Source organism: Pinus tabuliformis, chromosome 1_1 (genome assembly GCF_031772625.1).
Source record: "Pinus tabuliformis cultivar Carrire ecotype Pingquan chromosome 1_1, CPIR1, whole genome shotgun sequence".
NCBI lineage: Eukaryota > Viridiplantae > Streptophyta > Pinopsida > Pinales > Pinaceae > Pinus > Pinus tabuliformis.
Genome location: NC_142297.1, coordinates 435,559,459 through 435,571,954, shown reverse-complemented (window position 1 = coordinate 435,571,954; position 12,496 = coordinate 435,559,459).

Sequence of the window (12,496 nt, the reverse complement as noted above, 5' to 3'; positions counted from 1 at the left end):
ACATGTGAGAATAGGCTACTATGATATGATTCAACCTCCTAGGTGACCTTAAGCATGTGGAATCGATGGAAACACATCAAACATACCTTCCACATCAACAACAACACTCCTAGGAGCCATCCCAACCACTCAAGTATCATACCCCTGGGTCCCACTGAGTTTTTTAACCACTTGACCTCTGGACGCTCCCATGCTATGGGCATGCTAGGGTCCAGAGAGCTCTAGATGCTCCCACAAGCCTTCAAGCTTGTGTCCAAGGACTATTTCCAGTAGGCTTGTGCCAGAGTCCGTGAGATTTAAGGCACTTTTCAAGCCTAAAATTTCGACCACTACCAAAAACTTGTTGTAACTTTTCGAATCCATTAAACACATGATGACACGACTAATAAACCAAAAATAACTCCAGGACTAGGCCTCACCATCCCCAGCTGGGAATGACATTCTATCAAACACTTGGCATCAATGCAATCTACAGGAGTAAACAACAAATCTGAGCATAGGGGTCTCATACTTATCTAAGAATCACTAAGAAGCATTGATCCCTTGTATCATTAACTACATTATCATCTATTAGGTCATATATACATAGTTTATTCATTTACAAATAAAAACATGAGGAAATTCATACATCATCACTGTCATAATACATGCTTATAACCAACATAATAACAACAGAAATATCAAGGATGCACTAGCCATAGAATCCACATACAAGCCAATACATTTATACATAAGATATCAAGGAAATAACCTCTTACTAATGAATCCAAAATCCAACCCGGGGTAGGACTACCGAATTCCACCCAACCATAGAATGGTTGATCCAAATATCTCTTTAGTCAATCACCATCGTGCCATATTCCAATCATGAATGTGAGACTCAAACCAAAAGAAACAACCAGGGAATCCTGAGGCTAAACGACCTCACCCTCATCAATAGAAACCCAGATTTATCGTAATCCATCTCGGATCACTAGGCCAACACAATAAACATGACATAATAGCATTTACCATGATCTCCACTATATCACTAAGACAAAACAAGCATGGATGCCACCAGATTTCTCCACGTACACCATAAGGAATTTTCCTATCTCTTAGTCTCTCATGGTTTACCGCAATCCACATTCTGCTCCAGTGATCACTAGGCCCTAAACTGAGAGACCAACCTCTAAGCTTTACCGTATATCCTGCCATTCACCTACAAGGATTCCTAGGCCTAATAAAGGGAAACCAACTCTAGGTTTTACCATATATCCCACCATTAATCAACAAGGATTCCTAGGCCCACCGAGGTAGCACAATCCTGCCTTTACCACAACCCATAGTCTAGCTCAGGGGTTACTAGGCTAGTGGCTTTACCATGATCCATAGTCTAGTTCAGGGACGACTAGGCCATGTACTCTATCATGTGGAGATCCACCTCACTCATATTTGAATCTATCTGACAATATATCTCAACCAAAACATGAGAACCCCATCACACCATGGTTATCTGGAAATAACAAGGCTAGGCTAAAAACACTGTCACACCTGGAAAAACCCATGCCATAACAACAAATGAACCACATGCAATACCATGCATGCCAAATATAGCAAGGAAAATACACATGCAAATCGATACCTGCAAAGAATATTGTTATAGTTGCCTAATCCTGCTCTTCCTTGTTTGCTCCTTCCTTCCTCTTGCCTTCTTTTCCTTTCTTGATCCAAGGAAAAATCAGAGCAAAAACTTGCCAACTAATCCTTAGAAGCTTTTTGATCAATTAGGCCTCTATTTTCTTCATTTTCCATTATTTTCTTTCATTTTCCTCCTCACATGCAACCTGTGACCTTTCACATTCCTTTTCTCCTAATTTCCTTTATTTTCATAAATAAATGTCAATTAATGCCTCTTTTCCTTTCCAAAGCCTTTTCCATTTTCCTTTAACCAGAATAACTGAAATGAACATCCACACTAGGATGTTTTTTCCACCATTCAACTTGGAATATGTGTCCCATCATGGTGACCTTATATATTCTTACATGGAATTTTTCATGATCCAAATGGATCCTAAAACACTCTCTAAAGTCTTCGAAATCTACTTAAAATCGTTTAAAAGACCAAAAAAATTGCATGAGAAAACCTTTCAAAAAGGCCGAAAACACTATCGGTAGCCAAAATTATGAAGAAATAGTGAAAAAATGGGTTATTTGCAACTTTTCACAGTAGCCGTCAGATCTGGCCGATCAACGGTCCAGATCTGATCGGAGAATAACAATTGGTAGTGGCAATCAGCGAATATCAGTGGAGATCATATGTATGTTGTGATAGCAATCGGCGAGCTCAACGAGGACCGTCGATCAAGTGCACAGATCGACAGCCCACATTGCACCACCATATCGCATCAACGGATTTCAATAGAAGCACTTACCATGACCCGGGGCCCATGCGACATGCGACTGCGACTAGTCGCATCGCAAAGTGGCATTGGAGCCATGTAGAAGGGCGGATACATATATATATATACGCGATAGCCGGACCCGATAGAATTACAAAAGATATGCTATAAACTTTCGGATCTGTTGATTGACATTTTTAATATAATTCCGTGTATTTCAAAATACAAAGAAATAGCACCAATGCAATAAAACCCGAACCTAAAGGTGTTGAGAATGAAAAATACATAATGTTTGAAGTCCGGAGGGAGCCATTTTTACATTATTTTCACAAGTTTAATGTATTTCCAAAATACAAATGGACAGGCCATTGCGACATGCGATAGCGACTTATAGGCGGACCTAATAGGAGAATAGGGTGCAATTCTAAAGATTTGAAGTTCGGAAGACTTTGGTTTGGTGGATTTTATCAGTTTCGAATACAATTCTCTGTGTTGATAGAGAGCGGCTGTTTCAGAGGTTCCAAAGGCCCGAGGCACTCTTACATTGCAGAATAGGTGGCCACCTCCCCTTAATGCGTTATGCAATGATTGTGTAATGCTAGAAGAGGGATTCGAGCAGACAGAGGCCGGGAGACAGAAAGCCGAGAAGGAGAAATGAACAAGAAGCCTAGATTGGCTTTAAAGCCACAGACAAAGAGAAAACAGAGGCAAGAAGTATTGCAGGCAGTGCCAAGACAGAGAGCAAAGACAGAGACAGAGAGTGATTAAGAGAGTCTGTGTACTCAGAGAAGCTTGAGAGGTTCAAGCAAACTCTTTATGTTGTATCTGTTGTGTGTTGAGATTCAAATTGAGCTCACACTATTGTAAAACTCTATTCTGAAGACATAATAGAGAGGTCACCACTGAAGGTTGGACCAGGAGATGTAGCCCAAGAGTGTTGGGTGAACTCCATATTAAATTTGATGTGTTTATGTGTGTTAGTCTATTATGCTTCTTTACTACTTCATTGTCTGTGTATTTCGCAATCTTATCGATCCATTGCATAAAATAACATAGGCACATCCATGCACATGAGTCTGTAATACCTTAATAAATGTCTTAGATCTCATTATCAGATCAAGTGGTATCAAAGCTTTAGGTTGCTAAGGTTAGACAAGCTTGTGCTGGATTGGTGAATGATAACTAGGTCAAAGCTCAAATTAGGAGAAGGATAATTGGTTGAAGCTAACCCAGAAATAGGAAGAGTCTATCCTAGGAGGAAAATGGCAGAAGAAAATCCCTTGGAATCAGACTCTCAGTTCATGGACAGTTTCATGACCATGAGAGCCATGGTAGAAGAGATGTATCGAGAATTTAAGAAAGGTCGAAGTGAAGATTATTCAACCTCCAAACAAGACAAAGGAATAGAAGAATCTCTTCTAGATGGCCATTCTGAAGGCAAAGGGAAAGGAAAAGAGGCTCCTCTATCCACACCTCCTAATAGCCCTGAAAATAAAAAGAAGAAAACATCTTTGATTAAGTTAGATGTTAAATTTGATTTGCCAATATATGATGGAGAATTAAATACAGAGAAGCTAGATAACTGGATTAGACAGATTGATGTGTATTGTAGGGTGTAGAATATTGATTTAGATAGGAGTAAAATTCAGCTGCCCAACCTACGCCTTGGAGGAACTGCCTGAGTCTGGTGGGAAGGCAAGACACAAGTTGACTTGAAGAAGCATGGTAAAATTCTTTCTGTCTAGAGTGAATTTGTTTCTGCCATTAAAAAATAATTCTATCCACTAGCGTATATGCATCAAGCTATTATGAGTTGGCAAACTCTTCGCCAATTAAAGGGGCAAAGTGTATAAAGCTACACCCAAGAATTTAGAAAAAGAGCTTTAATTCTAGGCATTTCTTTAGACTCACCTGAAACATTGCTGAAGTATATAGGGGGTCTACATAGCTATTTGAGGCACACCATTCTCATGTTTAACCCTACTAGCATAGATGAGGTATCTGTTCAAGCTACATATCTAGAGGCTAGGGGTAAGAATGTGAACCCAGAAATTGGGGGATCATCAAAACCCACTGCAAGCAATAACAAGGAAAAGAGGAAGCAGAAATGGAAAGAGAGGAAGGCAAATGCTGTACAGAAGGCCAAACCTTCATGCACTTACTGCAAGAAGGATGGACATGATGATGAACATTGCTGGTCTTTGCATTCGGAGCTGAAACCCAAGAAGTTTGATGGCAAGAATAAGAAGATTGTTGCTGCTATACAGAGAGATTTGGGGTTAGACTCAGGTGATGAAATAACAATCACAGCTACAGGTATAAAAGTTAAAAATTCTGAAGCATCTACTAGTAATTCTGCACAAACTATTGATAGTGAAGAAAATGAGAGGAAAATACATGAGCTTTTTCATATTAGAGTTATTTCCAAGCATCAAAAGATTGATACTTTATTTGATAGTGGCTCACAAGTAAACTTGATTTATCAAGTAATTGTAAAGAAATTGGGACTACTAACCACACCTCACAAGAAGCCATATCCATTAGGTTGGGTATGTGATAAAGCAAAGCTACAAGTGACTAAACAATGTAAACTTAGGTTTTCGTTTGGGTCAGCATTTGTAGATGAGGTTGAGTTAGATATCGTTCCCTTGGATATCTGTGGAATTGTTTTAGGAAGTCCTTACTTGTATGATAGAAAAGCCATTTTCTATAGAGCTAAAAATAAGTATCAACTCGTTAAAGATGGAATAGAATATATTGTAAGAGCTCATAAACTCAAGAATAATTATACTCTCATAAAATTAGGGCAGATGAAAAGAACTGTAAATTCATGCAAGCAACTTTTACTGATGGTTGTAAAGGAAAAGAAACCTGATAAAACCAATGTATTTGAAGGCTATGATGCTAAACAACAAGCTGATTTAGAAAACTTGTTTCAGAATATGATATCCTATTTCAAGAACCTAAAGGTCTACCACCCAAAAGGGAAATTGTACATGATATTAATTTGAAGCAAGATGCTCCATTGCCTAACATCGAAATGTACAGGTTATCCACTTTAGAGAATGCAGAGATCAAGAAACAGGTACAGGAGCTGCTCGAGAAAGGTTTCATAAGACCAAGCACATCACCATGTGGATCTCCAATTGTGTTGGTGAGGAAGAAAGATGGTTCGTGGAGCATGTGCATTGATTACCGAGCACTGAATAAAATAACGATCAAGAATCGTTATCCCCTTCGTTGCATTGGTGATCTATTGGATCAGCTGAAAGAAGTTGTTTACTTTTCCAAGTTGGACTTGCGTAGTGGTTGCGATCATGTTAGAGTAGCAGATCCAGATGCATGGAAGACTACTTTCAAAACAAAGCAAGGGCTGTATGAATGGCTAGTTATGCCTTTTGGCTTAACTAATGCTCCTGCCACTTTCATGAGAGTTATGAATGATGTACTCTGGCCCTTTATTGATGATTTTATAATTGTATATTTAGATGACATTCTTGTTTTTAGCAAAACATGGGAAGAACATTTAAAGCATGTAAAGCAGACTCTAGATGTTTTGAAAAAAGAAAATATCTATGTTAAGTTATCAAAATGTAAATTTGGCAAAACATATTTGAATTATTTGGGTCATATAGTAGGGGGTGGTGAATTAAAGATAGATCCCTCTAAGGTTGAAGTTATTATAAACTGGCCTAAACCCAAATCTGCTATAGAAGTTAGAAGCTTCTTAGGAGCAACACAATATTGGAGAAATTTTATTGCTAACTTTTCCTTAATTGCAGCTCCCTTACATGCTTTGACGGGATTGAACAAGGTGTTTCAGTGGGGAGGCAAACAGCAGAAAGCCTTCGACACCTTGAAGGAAAAAATTAGTACAGCACCAGTACTAGCATTGCCAGATCTTTAAAGACCATTTGAGATTGAAACATATGTCAGTGAATATGCCATGGGAGTAGTGTTGATGCAACATGGTAAACCCATATGCTACCATTCTGAGACATTTAATTATGCAGTAGTTAATTATCCCACATATGATAAAGAATTGTATGCATTAGTACAGAGTGTGAAAAAGTGGAAACATTACTTACTGGGCAAAGAAACAGTTGTACATACTGATCATCAACCACTTCAATATTTGCACTCACAAACAAAATTGCAACAATCAAGACACTATAGGTGGATGGGTTTCCTACAGCAGTTTCATCTAGTCATCAGATATAAAAAGGGCATACACAATAATGTTACAGATATGTTATCTAGACCAATTATAAATGCATCTACTATCCTTAAGCATAACTCAGTAATGCATGAAAGCTACATTGAACAATATGCTCAAGATATAGACTTTAAAGATGTATATGCAACTTTAAGTCATGGCAAACAAGTAGAAGAATTGGATTACTATGTCAAGGACCAACTCTTGTATCATTTGGGAAAGCTATGCATTCCACAAACTGAAAGAGTTAACATAATTAGGGAAGCACATACTTCTCTAATATCAGGTCATTTTGGTGTAAGTAAAACAGTTGCACAGCTGCAAAGATTTTGCTATTGGCCAAAAATGCATGAAACAATTTCTAGATATGTAAAAGGGTGTACCATGTGTGCTAAAAGCAAGCCCAACAATAGAAAACTAGGCTTGTACACTCCACTTCCAATTCCTTCTCGTCCTTGGGAAAGTGTTTCCATGGACTTTGTTGGGGGATTGCCAAAATCTAGAAAAGGTCATGACTATTTATATGTTATTGTGGACAAGTTCAACAAAATGTGTATTTTAATACCTTGTAACAAGTAGATTACAGTTGAACAAACAACAAAGTTGTTCTTCCAGCATGTATAGGTGCATTTTGGGTTACCCACTTCCATTGTATCTGATCGAGATTCCCGATTTGTTGGGAAGTTTTGGTCAAGTATGTGGGAACTAATGGACACCAGACTGAAGAAGAGCACAGGCTTTCATCCACAAACAGATGGCCAAACAGAGGTGGTCAATAGGACAGTGATCCAATTTCTCAGGGGCTATTGCAGCAAGCATCCCAAGCTTTGGGATGAACATTTATGTTATGTGCGCCATGCTTACAACCGTGCTAAAAATTCTTCTACACAAAGATCTCCTTTTAAGACTTGTTTTGGTTTTATACCAAGGTCTCCCTTGGATTTTGTCTTTGAAAAAGACATAGCGGTTGATGGACACAACGATGTGGACAAAGCAACCAGGTTCATTGAACAGATCCAAGAAATTCACCAGGCAATGCAGGAACAGCTATAAAAGAGCCAAGCCAAGTACAAGGCAAGGCATGATAAGCATCGGATGGAGCATAGCTTCCAAGTTGGTGATCAAGTCTAGTTCTATATTAGCAAAGACAGAATGCAAGGTGAAGGAAAGAAGTTGAAGCCAATAAGGTATGGGCCTTTCAAGATACTTGAGAAAATTGGTGAGAATGCCTTGATTTGCTAGCTTACATGCACATCTATTCAGTGGTAAATGCAGAAAATTTAAGACTGTTTGAACCTTCATTAATTGAAGATCCCGAAGAGCAAAGTAAATTGCCTTCTATTAATGATCTGTTGCCTGAATATCTCAATGAGTTGCAGGAAGATACAGTTCTGAACAAGAAGGTGAGAACTACGCGCAGAGGGGATGTTGACTACCTAAGAATTGGACTCAAAGGTTCAAAACCCAACAATGAAAAATGGATAGAGATTGGACAAGTGAGGAAGCTGTATCCTCACTTGAGTGATGCTTGAAAACCAACTTTTGGTGGTCCAAAAGCCTTTTCAGTGGGAAGGCGTGATCCAAATGGATCCTAAAACACTCTCTAAAGTCTTCGAAATCTACTTAAAATTGTTTAAAAGACCAAAAAAATCGCATGAGAAAACCTTTCAAAAAGGCGGAAAACACTATCAGTAGCCAAAATTATGAAGAAACAGTGAAAAAATGGGTTATTGGAAACTTTGCACAGTAGCCGTCAAATCTGGCTGATCAACAGTCCAGATCTGATCAGAGAATCGCAATCAGCAGTGGCAATCAGCAGAGATCATATGTATGTTGCGATAGCGATCGGCGGGGTCAACGAGGACCATCGATCAAGCGCGCAGATCGATGGCCCACGTTGCACCGCCATATCGCATCGACGGATTTCAATAGAAGCACTTACCATGACCCGGGGCCCATGCGACATGCGACTAGTCGCATCGCAAAGTCGCATCGGAGCCATGCAAAAGGGCACAAACACACACACACACACACACACACACACACACACACATATATATATATATATATATACGTGACAGCCGGACTTGATAGAATTACAAACGATATGCTATAAAGTTTCAGATCCGTCAATTGACATTTTTAATATAATTCTGTGCATTTCGAAATACAAAGAAACAATGCTGATGCGATAAAACTTGGACCCGAAGGGGTTGGGAATGAAAATACATAATGTTTGAAGTCTGGAGGGAGCCATTTTTATGTTATTTTCACAAGTTTAATGTATTTCCAAAATAAAATGGAACAAGCCATTGCGACATGCGATAGCAACTTATAGGCGGACCCGATAGGAGAATAGGGCGCAATTCTGAAGATTTGAAGTCCGGAAGACTGTGTTTTGGCGGATTTTCTTAGTTTTGAATACATTTCTCTGTGTTGACAGAGAGCGGCTGTTTCAGGGGTTCCAAAGGCCCGAGGCACTCTTACATTGCAGAATAGGTGGCCACCTCCCCTTATTGTGTCATGCAATGATTGTGTAACGCTAGAAGAGGGATTCGAGTGGACAGAGGCCGGGAGATAGAAAGCCGAGAAGGAGAAACGAACAGGCAGCCCATATTGGCTTTAAAGCCACAAACAGAGAGCAAACAGAGGCAAGCAGTATTGCAGGCAGTGCCAAGAAAGAGAGAAAAGACAGAGATAGAGAGTGATTGAGAGAGTCCATGTACTTAGAGAAGCTTGAGAGGTTTAAGCTAACTCTTGCTGTTGTATCTGTTGTGTGTTGAGACTCATGTTGAGCTCACACTGTTGTAAAACTATGTTATAGAGAGGTCACCACTAAAGGCTGGACCGGGAGATGTAGCCCAGGAGTGTTGGGTGAACTCCATATTAAATTTGTTGTATTTATGTGTGATATTCTATTATGCTTCTTTACTGCTTCATTGTCTGTGTATTTCACAATCTTATCGATCCATTGCATAAAATAACATAGGCACATCCATGCACATGAGTCTATAATACCTTAATAAATGTCTTAGATCTCATTATCAGATCATTTCACTAGGGATGTTATATTTATATTCTCATTTTGAAATCCTCCCACGTCTTTGAACATATTTGAAATAGGGTTTAAATTCATCTTTGAGCATATTTATGGAATAGTTTGTCTATGTCATTTTAATTTACCCAGTAAGGAATATATCAACTTCAACAATGCATCATACGCCTCATATATGAAGAATGTTACCCATATGTAAAGAAAATTATATGCTCTTTTATGATTGAATGAATTATCTTGGATGAACTTTAACTTACTATATATATATATATATATATATATAAAGAATGAGAAAATTCTATTTTTAATTATTAAAATAAATAAGATTTAATAATAATGTTTTGTTTAGGTCATTAATGCTTTCAAAAAGTTTTATAAATGTTAATAGAGCCATTAAAACTTAAAATATAAATTCTTTACTCCATATTTAATTTATATCAATTTTGTGGCTCAAATAATTGAGATAAACCAATATTATTCCACTCACTTAGGTTTAGGTTTATTCCTTTTCCCTCATAATTTCTCTTCATTTTTGCAGCCTAGGACTCTTGGCATAATACTTCAAAAAAATAGAACTATTCAAAAAAACACTAACACATCAGCTAGAGAAGGGTACATTATTGTTTTGTTCTATGTCCGGATGTCGCATCATTATTTTATTTTATTTGCCCATTTATTTTTCCAAGTAAAAGAAATATTCACCTTAAATAATAAAATGTGTAATATTACAAATTCTTTGAAAAACCGTTTGACTGGAATAAAACAAATGGTCGTCGATGACCTGATCAGACTATAGACATTCTATCATGTCTTTAGATTCAAATCCTCTTGGTAGTTTGGAATCATTGCGTGTATCCCTCTCAACGAGCTCGAATTTAAACAATCTTGGTTTGTAGTCGCATAAACATTCCCCCAAAATTGATCCATGATCCACCAGATCTCTCTCTCCATGACTTGCAATAGTTCATTTGCATTTATTCATCGTCAAAACGAGCTCAGAAAAGGTATTTTTCTGCAAGAGTGTGCTAAAATTGCAAAGTGCCATTATTTTTCTTGTTGCTGTCATGAACCCTCTACACTTTGTCCTGATGTAATTATTCAAAGTTCTTGATAGGAAAAATTGGCCATATTTCGACTTTCTGGAAATATTTCATTAAATAAGCCACCTTATTCTATGAACTAAATCTGATGAAAGAGGTCGTACTCAAAACACTATTTTAAGCGGCATAATTAGAGAAAAAAAGCTCATTAAGGTATATTCACAAGGGTTCTTTCTGGTTTAGTTATTCTAAGCTTTCAATGGAATAGTTTGACTCTATTTTGGCTTATAGGTAAGATTTCATAACCTAAGGCTCTCTATAAATGGACTAGAGGAAGTTGTGTTCAAAATTTTATTTAAAAAACGGAGGTGAACCATCTTCAACATAGGAGCATCCACATTCAATCGCGAGGAAACTAAGATCCACATTCAGCAAGCCGGCCTCAAGCAGAAGAAGGTCGATAGATGGGACACACAATAAACGTGCCCGGATCCTGCAATGTAGAATCAAAGATCTGAAATAAGCCCCTTAATTAATCCAGCATGACACGGATATGGGTCACAACAACGGGGCTCACCCCCCACATTCAACTGTCACCATCTCGATACATAGTACCTTCTTGGTGTGCAGGACTATGGAGACCGTCAACAAGAGAGAGGAAGGGATCCAGGTACCAAAAACCACACCTTCCCTACCAGAGTTTGGGAAGAAGTTCATTGAGTTAATGGATCAGTATTCAAATGCATTTTAAGTGGTTTGATTGAATGATTTCTCTCTTTGTTATGCACATTTCAAAGTTTTTGGAAAATGGAAATTGATAATTCTCATATTTGATGGTGTTCTATTCAAATTACACAGAAGAAGATAGAAATATCGGGCTTTTAGAGGCTAAACGTACACAATGCCACAATCTTTACAGATTTTCGTGATATTTTTAAGACTAGAAAATAGGATAGAACATTAGGGATTTCACTAAGCCAAGAAAGCTAATGCCACATTCCTTACAAATTTACTTCAGAGTTCTAAGACTGAACATTTTTAATGTTCAGGTGGTTCTTAGATATCTTCAGGCAGTTTCTATTTGTATGGAATCAAGAATTTGACACCTCAACATGAAACACTATGCTCCGATAGGTTTTCCCTTTCAGCGCGTCTTTATGCAATGGAATACAATCTTTAATGCTCTTTGGTGTCTGACTATGTTACCAGAAACGAGAAACGGGAAACAGAACGAGAAACGAGAACGGTACGAGAAACGAAGTTCGGAGCTTTCGCATATAAGAAACGAGGAGAGAGAAAAACACCATATTAAAGGTGAACAATATAATATAATATAAACTGGACCCACGAGAATGTGGGATTTCGGTGGTTCACAAGATGACGAAATTGATGAGCTTCCACTTGAGGTGCTACAAGACAATGCTGAAGACATGCTTGATGATACCATGAAGTCTATTGACCAAAATAATTCTTTTGGAATTGGCTCAAGCTCAACAACTATTCCAGAAAATGAGCTTCAAAATCTAGATTATTAAGTTTACTTGCATTTTGATATGAATTGTTGAAAGTGACTTTAGAGATACATATATATTCAAAAGAACAAATTTAATTATTTATATTTCAAATCTCTTATTCTTATCAATATTTGCTATTTTCTTGGAATTAATGATGGCTAAATTTTTGGATCTTTAATATGGAATTAATGATGGCTAAGCTTATGTTTGGTCATTGGTGGCTATGAATAATAAAAGAAATAGCGAGAATCACTGCTCAATTTTCATGCTCTTCGGTGTTGATTTCTAGA